We start from the raw sequence: 15,000 nt of genomic DNA, 5'->3' as shown, positions 1-15,000 counted from the left end.
TTGGTTTAGATTATGTGTTGTTGATTAAAAATTTGTGTTTGACGGGAAATATTTCCAGCAAAATTTTGGTATGGCTATGGGCAACCCACTTTCTCCAGTTCTTGGCAATCTTTACATGGATTTTTTAAACTAAATTATTACCTATAATTCTCTCCCATAATGTTACATGGTTTATATACACTGGTGATATCTTATGTATTTGGCCTGCCAATGATGACCAACTTTGTTATTATCTAGATTTAAGGGGAGGCTCCACAATAAAGTTAAAATATTTATTAAAAAAAAAGTTTTCAATATTTGTTGTTCAAACTTTCAGGTTTTGTTTAAAGTCTAGACGCTGATGTTTTGCCAAAATAAGAACTTGTTGTGTTATGACGTCATAATGTTATGACGTCATACCGATGTTAAGACTTCATAAGTAAATGAGAATCGTAATATTTGTCCCAGAGACCCCAGCTTTTGCATGGTAATACTTAAATAACATATAAACACCCTGTAGTTTTAGTTTTGTTAAAATTTTCCATACGTCGCAAGAAATTACTGTTACAAATATGTGTATATTTTTACTTTTTGATGACGTCCGTATTTTTCATCAATTAAACGCTCCCGTGGCTTAACTTTGCACTTTATAAAAAAAAGCAAAACTACACGATGTACACACACCCAAATTGTATAACTATGAGAATTTTCAAGAAGTTCTAAATGTTTCTCTTTTTTTGGTGAATTTTTAAATGCGTATTTTTCTCATTTTGAGAAAAAGGGATTTAAAAGTTTCAATGTCATGTATCTTGGGTAGTTATCGTACAATTTGTATTATTTTCACACACATGATTGTATAACACATAGTGAATAGAATGAGTCAAAAAACAACAACAACAACATTAATAATTACTTACCAAACAGGTGCCTTGTGCACGTACACCTGGTTACACAGGTGCTATTCCTGCGCCATATGTTTTACCTTCAGCTTCTCTCTTTTCTTCTTCCTCTTGTATTTTTCTAATTTTCTTCTCCTTTTCCTCTTCCTTCTTCTCTGATGATCTTATTGAACTTCTTAGTCTCTTCCTGTCTATCTGTTGACGAGCTTTCAAGGAAGAGTCTTCCATTGCCGTTGCAAGTGCAATAGCCCCATGGTAAATGTGATGACACTCCTGTAGACACCATACATCATTCTTTGTAAGGAGAAGAATTTAGTTTTTGGAAGTTCGTTCCATATAACACTGTGGAGAGATTCATTTGAGTTTTGAGTGTCCCCCTTGCACTTCTCTAATAGTTCTGATGTTGCAATTCTCTGGTAAATGGGTAGAATCTTCGCAACTACATCCTCTCTCAGGTAAGTTTTCATATTCTTTTTGTGAGGTGGGATTTTCTGGTTCCACAAACATTACACTTCGCCTCAAAATAGCTTGTCATCCCTATCTGCTTATCTTCTTTCACAAGCATCTTCCTCCCACACTCACAGCGAGCAATTTCTTGAACCCACTGTATTAGGTTGTCTTTGTCAATGATGACATAATTTCTGTCATTCCCCTGTTGCACATCAGCAACAGGAATGTTTTCAAGTTTAAATTTACTACGAGAAAGTGTCGAAAAAGTAGTCACGATTTATCAGTTCACCAGATGTTGAGGGGAGTGAGGTCTCCTCCGGTTCGTGTTGCCTCACGATGTCCATTTTTTCTAATTTCTTTTTTCTACGTACCTCAATCATTTTCTTTATTTTCTGCTTTGCAGTAAGCTTTTTGTTTTTTAATCTATCCATTTTGATATAATTTCTTTGTAACAACTTTGCGCGAGAGAATATGAACGAACATGTTGGGAGGGAAAAAGTAAAGCACTTCACTTATTCACACAATTAGGGTAACTGATTGCTTCATAAATAAGCCAATAAGCAACTCATCATACAATCGTACGTCTAACAGCCTTGTAGACCAGTATACGGCACTCGACTTGAAGGAATGGACGTCAAAGCAAGAAAAAATGAAACGTTTATTCCTACTACGGAAGTGTTAAATCCCCATACGCTAGTTAAAGGGATACGCCATTGTGCCCTTTAAACCGTCGTATATGTCTGCTTTGGCAAAAAATTTCTACCGCAATAGTTTCATATTACTTTAAGGTGCATAAATCACGTAAAAAAAAAATACATTTTTTGAAAATATTTTGCCTATTTTATTGTGGAGCCTCCCCTCAATTAATGCCTTGATCCCTTCCACCAAGTTCACCATGGAAATAGAAGAAAATAATCCTTTCCTTGATGTAAAAATACAGAAAAGATTAATATCGAGAAATGAGTACAGCATGTTGATACCAGGGGTGATCAGAAAGTAATGACAGTCGGACTCGTAGCTGAGAGACTATAAGTGTTGGGGGGGCGGGGAGCAAGGGGCAGCAAGTGTTGCCTGTTGTTACATGTTTGAGCTTGTCGCTGTTTGTCTAGCTTACATTTTATCGTTGTGCTGTGCGATTGCGTCATTGTTGGTTTGCCTCTCTAACCGGAAACATGGATTTTTCGAAAGAAGGCTGCAGATTCTACACCTTCACAAGGTGGAAACTCGGGAAAAAAGCAACGGAGATCAGAGAGGAATTGTTGCAAGTTTTTCCCGAGTCTACTCCATCACTGGAAACTGTTTCCCGCTGGATTCGAGCTTTCGCAGCCGGAAAATTGCAGCTAGAAGATGATCATCGTCCTGGCCGCCCTCGGACATCCGTGAACGAAGCAACGACGGTCCGTGCGCGGGCCATCATTGACGAAGATCCAACTGTTACTCTTCGATTCTTATCCTTGGAGCTCGGTGTCAGTTATGGGAGCGCACATGACATCGTGCATGAACACTTAGGGCTGAGGAAGAAGTGTGCTCGATGGATACCTCATTTGCTTACGGAAGAGCAGAAGAGCGAACGGGTGCGGATTTGTCGTCTATGGCTGGCTGAATTCGAGCCAAATGGTCCGAAACGGTTCTCAGATGTAGCTACCGGAGATGAGTGTTGGATTTCTTTCTTCACCACCAGAGACAAGCAGTCTAACATGGTGTGGTTGAGTGATGAAGAACCTCGACCTCAGATTCTGAAGGAAGGATTTCGCAGCAGGAAGCGCCTTTTCACCATCTTCTTCAATTCACAAGGACCAATGTGTGTGGATGTAATGCCTCAACAGTGTACTATCACAGCCCAGTACTACACTGATTCACGTCCTTCCTCGAGTCCTGGAATATCAGGCCAAGATTGCACCAACCCGTCGCCGATCGCGCCTTTTGCTGCACCATGACAATGCTGCCCCCGAACTGTTGTTTATAATTCCGTGCTAACACAAATACTTTCTCATTTAAAGATCATTATTATAAACAACAGTTCGGTTGTTCAATGGGATCCAATCTCTCCCCAGTGTTAGCTAACCTATATATGGAGTATTTCGAGACAGTACTTTTACAGGACATTAAGCCACAAGGTATGTTTTGGTACAGGTACGTGGACGACATCTTTACGGTTTGGGATGATGAGTGGGGATCTTTCGATGCTTTCTTTGAACAACTAAACAACTTAACCACTAATATTAAATTTAAAGTTGAATGGGAGGTGGATAATAGACTGCCATTTCTAGATATCCTATTAATACGGTACCAGGATCACTTGTCCTTTACAGTGTACAGAAAACCCACACATACGGGGAGTTATGTACACTTTTTTAGTCACCATCCTGATAAAATTAAATATAGTGTTGCCTCAGGTCTTTTCCTGAGAGCACTTAGAATATGTAGTCCACACTATCTGGAAATGGAGATCACAACCATCAGGAATCAATTAAAAAGAATAGGGTATCCTGATTGGTTCTTAAATAGAGCCCTAAGCAAAGCCAAAACTAGTCACTTTGGATCCACTTCCCATTCCAGTAAGAATTTCGGTTGGGAAAAAAACTGTATCAAATTGCCTTATAATAGGTCCTTAAATGACATTTCGCAATTTTTACCACAGAAAGACATTAAAATTGTTTTTAGTTTTCCCAATAATTTGTCTAGGAAAGTAGTCAATGTACACCAAAGACCTAGAGAAGAAATACATCAAGGTGTGTATAAACTTCCATGCTCGGATTGTAATGATGTATATTGGGGACAAACAGGTAGAGATTTGCATACCAGGATGCAAGAACACAGAAATTCAGTCAAATATGCACACCAAAATTCCGCTGTCTTCCAACACGTAGACAAGGAAGGCCACTGTATAGATTGGAATGAAGCAAAAATTATATTCAATTCAAAGTGCAGTTTTAAAAGGAAAATAATAGAATCATCCTTGATTAACAAATTTCCAAATTTCAATATATCTCATGGACAATGGTCACCTGACTGCATTACCACCTGGGCAGTCAACAAATTACTACCATCTCTGGTGAAGGCGGGTGACCTGCCCCGCAAAGCATTAGACGCTACCTGAGTCCTATCCATGTTCCTTCTTTTACTGTTTATAAGACATGCCTTTGCTCCTCTACTCTGTATTCCACTGATTATGAGCAGATGCTCGCGATCAAGTTAAGCACCACTCGCGGTCCCATCCTCCTCTGTACCCTCTACCGCCCTCCCCGTATCCCCTTCCTCCCCTTTGTTGACATTGCCAAGGTGATGTCATACAAAATCCCAACCTTCTTCATTGGCGATTTCAACTGCAGTCATGCTGCTTGGAGCCCTGGAACGCACAACAGCAGCTCAGTGAGTCGGCAACTACACTCTCTTACTATACTTCACCGGCTGAAGTTCCTAGGTCCGGACTTTCCCACATTCATAGGTCATGGATTGCAGGGTAAGCCCGACCTGGTGTTCTCCAACAGCCGAGCTTTCTTCCTCAACTCCACTATCTCACCCGGTGCCCCCACCCTCTCAGACCACATACCCTTAATCCTTCGCATCTCCACCTCACCCATCCTTATCCCCAGTGAGCCTCGGTTACGTTACAGTCAGGCCGACTGGGAAGGCTTCAAAAACACTCTCACGACATACACCAACACAAACATGGACAACACTCCACAAGCGGCGATAGAGCAGGAATGGCGCTCACTTACAAAGTTTGTCAAAAACGCTGTAAAAAAGCACATTCCTAGAACAAAGCACCGAAAGATTGCCACGTTCACCGCTTCTATGCGCACTAACAGACTACGCATTGCACTACAAAACAGATCTACAGATCTATTACAAGCACCCCTAGAGGCCCGTGTAGCCATCCTAAGAGACATGCACTGGCTACAGAGTAGCCTGAGGAAGTCCCTCTACATCGATTCACATCGAGAAGAGGAGCAACTGATGGCCTCGCTCTCCGGCGCCTGTGAGAAGGACCCTTCCAAGTTCTGGAGGACCCTCAAACGTGAGCTGGAGGAGTGCTCTGTGCCACCACCCAAGGTCATCAACCATCTTAACCACTCTGCACACTCCCCCCAACACCAAGCTGACCTTCTGGCGTCAGCATGGAGTGAGGTCTTTAAGCCCCATCCTGTGCAAGGACCACATTGCTTTAGCACCTTGCACAGTGTTAACTCATTTATGAACAGCTGTAGTGACCTCATTCCCGACGAGACTGTTGATCTCTCTCAGTTAGATGAAGATGATCCCCTTATCTGCCCCATAGTTTTGGAGGAGGTAAAGGGGGTTATCTCGGCACTAAAACTAAAATCCCCTGGCCCTTCAGGCATCGATGCACACATACTCAAACGTATGCCAGACAACATAATCTCACACATGACGACACTATATAACAGCTCACTAGCCTCTGGGTACTTCCCACAACTATTCAAGGCCTCCCATACCATCCTCATTCCTAAACCCCAGAAACCCGCCTCCGCCCCCCTTTCATATCGGCCCATCTCCCTTCTGGAGTACTTTGGAAAGGTGTTCGAGCACGTCTTAAGCCGCCGCCTGACCGTGTACCTAGAGACGGAGAATGTGCTGAGGGACTGCCAGTTTGGTTTTCGGCCGGGGCGCGGTGCAGAAGACGTAATATCCATAATCACTCAATGGGTTCAAAGACCGCCAGACGGTCGCCCTGGTAAGGCCATTTTGGTTTGTAAGGATGTGGAGAAGGCATTCGATGCTGTCTGGCACGAAGGCCTGAAGTACAAATTGTACCACAACTTCGACTTTGCCCTGCCGTTCACAAGGTTGCTCTGCAACTACCTGGACGACAGGTCAATTAGAATAAAGTGGCGGGGCTGTCTGTCCCAACCTTTTGTGCCGAAGGCTGGAGTGCCGCAAGGGTCAGTCCTTGCCCCCACTCTGTACAATCTATATACGAATGACCTGCCAGAGCCGGCTTATCCTCGCAACCAGGCTCTAACTCTCTCGTATGCGGACGACACTAACCACATAAGCAGACACAAAACGCTGCAGGGAGCGTTACACGTAATGCAAAACATCCTAGACGGGGCACACGCGTGGGAGCAACAGTGGCGCATTAAGACCAACGCGTCGAAATGCAATGCTGTACACTTCCGCTGCAAACGAACCAACAGAACAATCACAAACACTCCTCTTAAAATAAACAACACAAACATCCCAGCGAAGGACCATACCCGTGTGCTGGGTAGCACACTTGATAGTGGCCTTACCTGGACCCCACACTTCCGCAAGCAGGGAGCGAAGGCTAGGGCTGTGCTGGGTAGGCTCAGACGCTTCAAAACTGCAACACTGAGAACCAAACGTCGATTGTACCTAGCCCTCGTCAGACCGATTCTGTGCCAGTCCCCGGGACTAAGCCAGCTGACATGTGCCACCAATAACTACGAGCATCAGAAGGTTCAGAATGCCGCTGTCCAGTTCATCACGGGCTCGCGATGGAGCGACTTCAGAACCACTGAGTCTCTACACCAAACTTCCAACATCCGTCCACTCAACCAACACAAACACAAACTTCACTCAAGACACCTAGAAAAACTGCACGCCAAACACAAACATCTGATACAACATATTACACCTAGACCACACCGTACAGACTATCTGTCAGCTGCGCCCGTCCCACGTGCGGTGTACACGATAAAACGTGTATAACCGCACCAACAAGCAACACACCCCTTCACCAGCTTGACTGGTGATAATGTAATAATAATAATGGTAATGGTAGTAATAATGATAATAATAATAATAATAATATCGTTACTCAAACCTGACCTGGGGTAAAACAGGAATCCTCATGCCTTACCTGGGGCTAATCAGGAACGCCCTCTAAACGCGGGAAGTGAAATCTACTCACTAACCGTAAATTACACACACACACCTCTCACGAACATAGCCGCATCCCACGCACAAACATATACACTTCCTTTTTCTTCGACTAAAATTCGCTTCCTTTCTCACTTTCTCTTATACTACATCTTCTCATTTCAGTTTACCTCCCACTAAAGATTTTTCCGTTTTTCCCCCTTTCTCTACTACTACGCCTCCTACCATTTTCTCAACTTTCGTTGGTGATCCTAACCCCGTTGGTAACCCCGTTGGTAATCCTAACCTCCGGCGTCGGGCGCTTCCCTCCAAGCTCCTGGTCAAGTCCTCCTATGCCATGACAACAATCTAGCCCCTAATTGCTCGCGATTCGCCCGGTGGCAATAGCCCTCTTTTATACACTACTATCATTTCATTTTCTAACAGACGTTCTTCCCCTCCCACAAAACCCGATCCCGCGCAAGCGAGGTGGTCTTTTCTTGAATTCCAGAATTCCAGAATTCACATCTGAAGAGGATCACAGTTAGTGATCAAAATATATGGAATCTATTTATTTCATTTCTTCTTATCCAACACAGTGGGTTTTTGTTGAAATATATATATATATAATATATATATATATATATATATATATATATATATGTATATATATATGTATGTATGTATATATATTTATATATATACTAATATATTGATATAGATACATACAGTATATATATGTGTATATATATATATATATATATATATATATATATATACATATACATATATATCACTTGGACAAAATGTAGTAGCACATTTGTAAAAATACAATCACGAAGAACCCACAGTCGGAATAAAAGGAGACTTGGAAGAAGGTATAAATTCTATATTTCGACTAATAGCTACAGCCCTCTTCAGGAAAGTACAGGTTACAAGAAATGATAGAGACAATGATACACTTGAGATATGAATAGAGGGGGAACAGGCAAAGCTAAAACATGACAACCCGTCGCGCAAGGTGGAGTCAGAAGGGAGGGGATATATGGGTAGAGGTGTGACGTCAGAAGGGAAGCGGGGTCAAGAGTGGTGGGGGAGTGTGTTCAGTAATGTGAAGATTTTTTACCAAACGGCTCACAGCTAGCCGTGAGATTATGTTCAGGGAGTATTGACTTTAAAGATGTTCAAGTTCGGACATTCTATTAAGGCGGATTCAACAATTTTTCTCCTGAAGCTGCAGTTGGACTTAAAATTTTGGCCTTGTCCCAGTCAAGACTATGATTTTTGGTACTGACATGTTGGAACACAGCGGAATTTTCCAAGGCATATCTAATGGATCTTTTGTGCTTTGTTAACCTGGTGTTAAGATCCCTGCTGGTTTGGACAAGGAACACTAAATCACAATCTTTACAAGGAAGGCCTTGGGGCCTCAGCTCCCCTTAACCTTTGATGAACATTAACAATTTGTTTGTGTACAGTATTAAGGTAATGGTAAGCAACTGTGAGACGGTTATTAGGAATTAAATTAAAATAAGGATTGATGGAGTTACAATAGAGGATTTTTAAAACATCTTTGAAAGAGGGTTGTATGGTGAGAACTGAAGTTTTATGGTAGCTGGCTCTAGCCTTGCTGAGGGCTTGATCCAGGAGCCAGGACGGTTATATCAACTTCAAAAGTTGCCTTTTGATGACGTCAATCTCCCAGTCCAAGAATCTAGGACTACAAATCCTAAAAGCTCTCAGAAAAAGGCCGGAGGCAACACTCTTCTTGACTTTGTCGGGATGGTTGCTGAAAAAGTGGAGATAACTACCTGAATGGGTGGGTTTCCTATAAACTGTGAAAAATAAATCTCCATCAATCCTTCTAATTAAAATGTCTAAGAAAGGGATCTGTTGGCCTTCTTCCCATTCTGTTTTGAATTTAATGTTAGGGGATAATTGGTTCAACTTGTCCAGAAATACCTCGAACGCACCCCACCTATCATCCCACGCTGAGAAAATGTCATCAACATAACGGAACCATATCATCAAAGTACTCCATGTACAAGTTAGCCAAAACAGGAGACAAATTAGAATCCATGCTGCAACCGAATTTCTGTCTAAAGAATTCTAGAAAAAAAAAGACATTGGAAGAAACACAAAGGCAAATTAAAGCAATGGTTTTGTTGACTGGAATAGGAAACTGTTCTGAAACGGTTGCAGTCTGGATTCTAAAAACGTAAGAACATCCTCAACATTGATGTTAGTAAAGAGAGAGGATATGTCAAGACTGAGTAACTTGGCATCCTGTATTTTGACATTCTTAATTTTGGAAATGAAATCTAAGGAGTTTTTAATGTGGCCTGTACTTTCCTGAAGAGGTCTATAGCTTTTAACCGAAATATAGAGGTTATACTTTCTTCTAAGTTTCCTTTTATTCCGACTGTAGTTTCTTCGTGACTATATATACATATACATATATATATATACATATATATATATATATGTATATATGTATATATATATATATATTTATATATATATATATATATATATATCAAATCAGCCATCCTGATGTATATAACATAAGATCATAAAATGAAGGAAACTACAAGAGACCATAAGGCCTACACTAGGCAGTTCCATGTTCATTACCACCTGTCATCCCCATCCATAAAGTTGTCTAAACGTTTCTTAAAATAACCCTATTAGTAAACCAATTCTTGCCTATTTCCTCTCTAAATCTAAATTTGTTAAATTTAAATCCATAACTGTGAGCCCTGCCCTATTGTCTTAATATGACCTTGTTTGCGTCACCATTGTTAAAGCCTTTGATCCACTTGAACATCTCCATTACATCACCCCGCACTCTGCGTCTTTCCAGAGAGTGTAAGTTAAGGTGTCTAAGCCTCTCTACGTAAGGTAAATTTCTGAGCCCATTTATCATTTTGGTCATTTTCCTCTGTACTGATTCCGGTGAATTGATGTCCATTCAATAAGACGGAGACTAAAACTGTACCGCATAGTCAAAGATGGGTCTAACTTACGTTAAATAGAGTTTAATAATTACCTCTTCACTTCTATTCGTAACCGTCCTAGCAATGAAACCTAATGCTCTGTTAGCTTTATTCCTAGATTTAAGGTCAGGACTCATTAGAACTCCCAAGTCTCTCTCGCACTCAGTTTTCTCTAAAAACGTGTTATCTAAGCTATATATGTTTTCGGGTTGTGTAGCCCTACGTTTAACACGCTCACTTTGAGATACTGAAGTCCATTTGCCATTTCACCGACCATGTGAACAATTTGTTTAGATCATCCTGCAGAATCTCGGCGTCGTCTCCTGACCTAATTAGGCGTCCTATTTTAGTGTCGTCCGCAAACTTACTAACATCACTATTAATCCCATTATCCAAGCCGTTTATGTACATAATGAACAATAAGGGACGCAAAACCGAGCCCTAGGGACCTCCACTAGAAACACTCACCCATTTGAATTTTACACCATTTATGGTGACCCACTTTTTTTTTTTTCTTGTCACTGATCCAAGCTCTAACCCATTCTAACACTTTTCCTCCTATGCCATGGGCTTTGATTTTATTTAGTAGTCTCTGGTGTGGCACCTTGTCGAACACTTTGCTAAAGTCAAGGTAAATAAAGTCGTAAGTACCGTTGTTATATGACGCCTTACATACGTTAGTGTAAAACGATAGATGATTAGTCACACATGACTTACCCTTGAAGAAACCATGCAGTGTGTCACGAATCAAATTATGTCTCTCGATGTGATCTCTGAGTTTATTAATTATTATTGATTCAAGCATTTTATCTATAACTGATGTCAAACTGATTGGTCTGTAGTTTCATATAGACAATTTATCTACCTTTCTGAAAACAGTAACAACGTTTACCTGCCAAGCAATGGGCACAAAACCAGTGTAAACACCAATAGAAAATATCCATTAAACTCCTCACCTCCCCCATATATATATAATATGTGTGTGTGTGTGTGTGTGTGTGTGTGTGTGTGTGTGTGTGTGTGTGTGTGTGTGTGTGTGTGTGTGTGTGTGTGTATACATATATATATATGTTTATATATATATATATATATATATATACATACATATATATTTATATATATATATATATATATATATATATATATATATATATATAATATATATATATATATATATATATATGCTTATAGTAGTCCTTCGATAACGAAGATGACATGCTTATCCTCTGAATGATGATTAGTAAAAAGATTACAATTGTAGTAACAATAGAAACAATAGCAGTAGTAATAGCAGTATCAACATTAATTACGGTTTAACGCATCTTACATCTTTGGTATAATAGTTTTGGTATCAGTTTTAGGATCTAGTTTCTTTGAAGGTCAATAAATCAATCAAATCTGCCATTCTGAGTCCACTGCAGAACAAAGGCATCCTTCATAGCATTCCATCATTCACACGACCACGCCAACCCCCGCCATGCCACTCCTACAAGCTTCTCAGTCTCATTTCTCCACCTTCTGTCTGGTCTCCTTCTTCCACGCATCCCATCTCGCGGCGTCCACTCAGTAACACACTTGCTCCATCGCTCATCAGTCGTTCGTATTAACTTACCTGCCCAATTCCACTTCCTCTCTTTTACCGCCTACACAATGTCTTTCATTCTAGTCTGCTCGTTCTCTCACCCAACTTGCTCTCTTTCGATCTCTCAGCATTATTCCTATCATTGATCTCTCCATTCTCCTTTGTGCAGTCCTTAGCTTTGTTTCCATCGCCTTCGTCAGTTTCTAAGTCTCTTACCCGTTATTGCTGGTAGAATGCATTCATTGTAAATTTTACGTTTCAAACATGTAAGTAGAGAGCCTCTCATGATTTTATTAGATTTACCATTTTCCAACCAGTTGTAATATGTATTTTTATTTCATTATCATGATCTTTTGTCACTTTCACCATCTGGCCTAAATAATTATACTCTTCAATTTCTTCAAGACTGTCACCATCTTTACTTTGAACTTTCGTGTTGAACATTACTTTCTTTTTGCCCTTATCCATTTTTAAAACTACTTTGAGACTTTCCTTGTTCAGATCACTCAGTATATCTTGCAAGTCTTATGCTTTTTCTGAAATAAAATTATTGTCATCTGCAAATCTTAGGTGGTTCAAATATTCACCATTAATCTTCAAACCTTTCTCTTCCCAACTCAACCTTCTGAAAATCACTTCCAAACAAGCTGTAAATAATTTGGGTGAAATGGTATTGCCTTGCCGTACTCATTTTTAGATCTTGATTTTGTCTGTATCTTTATGTAGTAGAATTATAGCGGTACCTTTCGCATAAATATTTTCTAAAACTCTTACGATCTGTTTCTTTTGTACCCTGGTTGCGTAGCGAGTTTAGTATTGCTATTTGTTCTACCGAGTCAAAGGCCTTCTCGTAATCTACAAAAGCTAAACAGAGAGGTATATTGTATTCTGTCGTTTTTACAATTAGTTGATTCATCGCCTGCAAATGGTCTAGAGTCAAATATCCACTACTAAAGCCTGCCTGTTCTCTCGGTTAGTTTCCTTCTAAAACTTGACTCAGTCTAATTGTATGGATCTTGGAGAATACTTTATATACATTTGATAGTAAGGTAATCGGTCGAAAGTTACTAAGGTTCTTCTGGTCTCCTTTTTTATGAAGCAAAATTACTATAGCATTGCACCACGGTTCAGGAACGCTTTCTTGACATAAGCACTGGGTGTACAACTGAGCCAACTTAATATAAACTTCTTTCCCTGCGTCTTTCAAGAAATCTATCGATATACCATCTTCCCCAGGTGCTTTTCCTCGTTTCATATTTTTAGAGCAAATTCAAATTTTTCCTTTGTAATCTCTGGTACACTACTAACGTCTACAGATGGAGTCAATGACTCAACTACGGTCTTCGACGAGTAAAGCTCTTGGTAGAATTCTTCTACTATTTTTACCATTCTGTCTCTGTATTTAATGATTTCTCCGTTTCTGTCTTTCAAACATATCATTTGCTGTCTTCCTGAAGAATGTCTGCGCTCGGTCCCTTTGATAATTTTACCTTTTCGAATAGTTTCCTCTATTTCATCCATGTTTTTCTTTCTTTTCTCTGATCTTTGCCTTTTGTTGCTAAGCTTGTTTAGTTCTACTCTTTCTATTTCGTTTTTCCTGTTTTTAATCTGGATAGTCCTTCTTCTTTTAATTAGGTCATTTGTAGCTTTAGAGTATTTGTTTTCTTTAATATTATTTGTACTTCCTACTTTCTCTGCCGATTCCCTAACGATATTCACTAAATTTAAACTCATATCTTCAACGGTATCGTTGGATCTTAGAGCTTCGAATATATTTTTAATTTCTAACTGAAATTTCTTCTTATCATTAACCTTTGCATGGCTGATTTTCTTTCTTAAAACTAGTTTATTCCCCTCGGCTCTGAAATTGAATTTAGCTGTGAATTTAGCTGTGCAATCTACCATTCTATGGTCACTACCTATGTTGACTTCATTTATGACCGTAACATTGCTAACGCTTTTGCTCTCATCTCCTAATATGAAGTCTACTTCGTTCTTTGTTGTTCCGTTTGGACTTCTCCAGGTCCATTTGCGACCAACACGCTTTTGGGAACAAGTGCTCATTATCCTTATATTGCAGTTCTCCGCAAAATTAACTAACATCTCGCCTCTGTCACTTTTTTCACCTACTCCAAACTTCCCAATGCACGACTCATCTCCCATCTTCTTCCCCAATTTAGTATTAAAGTCGCCTATTACCAACGTGTACTTACTTTTTTCTCGATCCATTAACTGATTTAAATCATTATAGAAAAACTCAATTTCATCGTCTGAACTCTGTAAAGTTGGTGCATAAACCTGAACTATTTTTAGAGTGTACCTTTTACACAACCTAATCCCAATACAAGCTACCCTGTTTAATAAGCTACTGAACTTGGCTACGTTATCAGCAACCTCTCGGTTTACCAAGAATCCTACTCCACTAGATCTTTCTTTGTCCTTACCTCTATAGTAGAATAGGTGGTGACCATCTTGTAATTGTATTAGTTTTTCCTCCGATCTTCGGACTTCGCTCAGTCCTACGATGTCCCACTTGATATTGTCTATTTCTTCCATACTCTTCAGTCTGTGTTCTTCTGAGAGAGTTCTTACGTTGTAAGTTTCCTCATGTTGTCTAATGTCTAAGACTTAGATCTGCTTGGACAGTGCTTAATCACCTTCGGTGGCACACTACCCGTAAGCACACGAGGCAATGCGGTTGGACCTTTAAGAGACGATGATCCAACAGGAACGCCCAGTTTTGTTTTGGTGGTGCTATTCATATTTGCTATGAAGGGGGATTGGCAGTAATCTCACCTCCTTGCCAACTGGTTTCTGGTGAGATATTTCTCTGGTGTCACCTTATTCATTATATTTGGTGAAGCCCAATGGTCCACGTCGTCATCATGACGGTACCCCATATATCTATGATGAATTTCCTTGTTCGCCATCAGGAACGTGCCAGTCAGCAGTGGGTCCTGCGACTGTGTGTGTGTGAGATGTTCTTTGTCTGATCTTTCTTACAAAATCTGTTCGATATGGGTGACCCTGCAGAGCTTTCCTCTCTATCGACATAGCTTTTGTAATCATTACGGTTCTCAAGCCTATCCACCACGTCAAGGTATTAACTCTCGGATAGGATACATATATATATTATGGAACAAATCATTCATGACAATAGAGTCTCAAATAACCAAACCCGGCCGTCGCAAAGGTTCCGTAATCAGGTATGAACGTTAACAAGACAAGTTTATAAGAGAAGCTTGGG

The 15,000-nt window shown here is 40.2% G+C and overlaps 1 protein-coding gene across 8 annotated transcripts in view; it reads left to right on the top strand.

Moving 5' to 3' along the window:
* LOC143029202 (alpha-(1,3)-fucosyltransferase C-like) overlaps positions 1 to 15,000 on the top strand; it is an 85,415-nt gene that overhangs the window by 29,770 nt on the left and 40,645 nt on the right. The window lies entirely within an intron of this gene.

This window comes from Oratosquilla oratoria, chromosome 10 (genome assembly GCF_046742065.1).
Source record: "Oratosquilla oratoria isolate Oo_2021 chromosome 10, ASM4674206v1, whole genome shotgun sequence".
NCBI lineage: Eukaryota > Metazoa > Arthropoda > Malacostraca > Stomatopoda > Squillidae > Oratosquilla > Oratosquilla oratoria.
Note: the sequence above shows the minus strand (reverse complement) of the source record. Positions and strands in the feature narration are given on the sequence as shown.